Below are 1,119 nucleotides of genomic sequence, written 5' to 3'. Positions count from 1 at the left end.
AATTCCAATGCCTTTAAATTCATCATTTTCATCTTTATGCAGATCATTCTGTTTTGCCGATCGCGTGATGTTTGTGAAAAAATGTTAACAAACTTTGCCATGAACAGCGGATATTGCTTTACTCTTTGACAACGAGACTTCACAATGATCGTGAAATGCAAATCCACAGGATTTCAAACTCATCTGGTTTTACTTCGTAGCACTTTTTGTACCACAGTGCTTGGATATTGCCGAGGAGGTGACAACTGGATATGTGTAAGTGATTGTATTTTATAATGTTATTTCGTAAATGCAAGTTTATTAAATAAAACTGCGTCCGAAAAATGTCAATTCTTTTCCAACAGATCCAATAAACAGATTTTCAGTTATTTTGATAGAATCGTACTTCGGTGCTCTTTTATTTGTTGGTTTTAACGCTTTGGCTAACTTGAGGACAATGCCCAGTCCATGTGAGTCAATTGACCAAACAAAGGGTGCATTTGGAAAAAAACACCCTCTCCAACGAAATTTTGAAGTCGATAAAATTAATATGAACTATTTGTATCACAACGGCATGCGCAAACCAGAAAAAATAAAAGAATAATTTGATGTAGAATTTTGTAACGTTATGAGACCACAAAGTGTTGTTTCAACTATTGGTCCAAATTTACACTTGGTTTCTTTTAGAACCAAAAAAAGTGGAGATAAAAAGCTCCATCAACGGATACAGTTGGTTGAACGTAGCAATAGTGGAAGTAACAGATTATACCAACTTCTCTCTAAGTTTCAAACCGGAATATTTCAACTGAAAACCGCTTTGATCTGAATATACGTTTAAAATTTTAATTTTGTTTTTACGTATTGACCCAGATTCCTCAGCTTGCTGTTTTAATGATTTACTATCTTCGGTTTGTTGATGCTTTAAAGCAATCTTCCACACCATTTCTTTGAAGAATGAGCCCATCTTTTTTATCATCGATTAAACTATGGCGCGCAGCAATGTATATTCACAAATTCTTGCTGATTTTCTTATGGAATACCCTGATTTAAAGTATGAGCCACATCTTCATCGCTTTAGATTGTGCCTTTCGTTTTGTCTGTTTTCATCTAACAAATTTCTTTTTTGCCACTACGCCAGTA

Source organism: Cotesia glomerata, linkage group LG5 (genome assembly GCF_020080835.1).
Source record: "Cotesia glomerata isolate CgM1 linkage group LG5, MPM_Cglom_v2.3, whole genome shotgun sequence".
Taxonomy (NCBI): domain Eukaryota; kingdom Metazoa; phylum Arthropoda; class Insecta; order Hymenoptera; family Braconidae; genus Cotesia; species Cotesia glomerata.
This window is presented reverse-complemented; position numbering follows the sequence as displayed.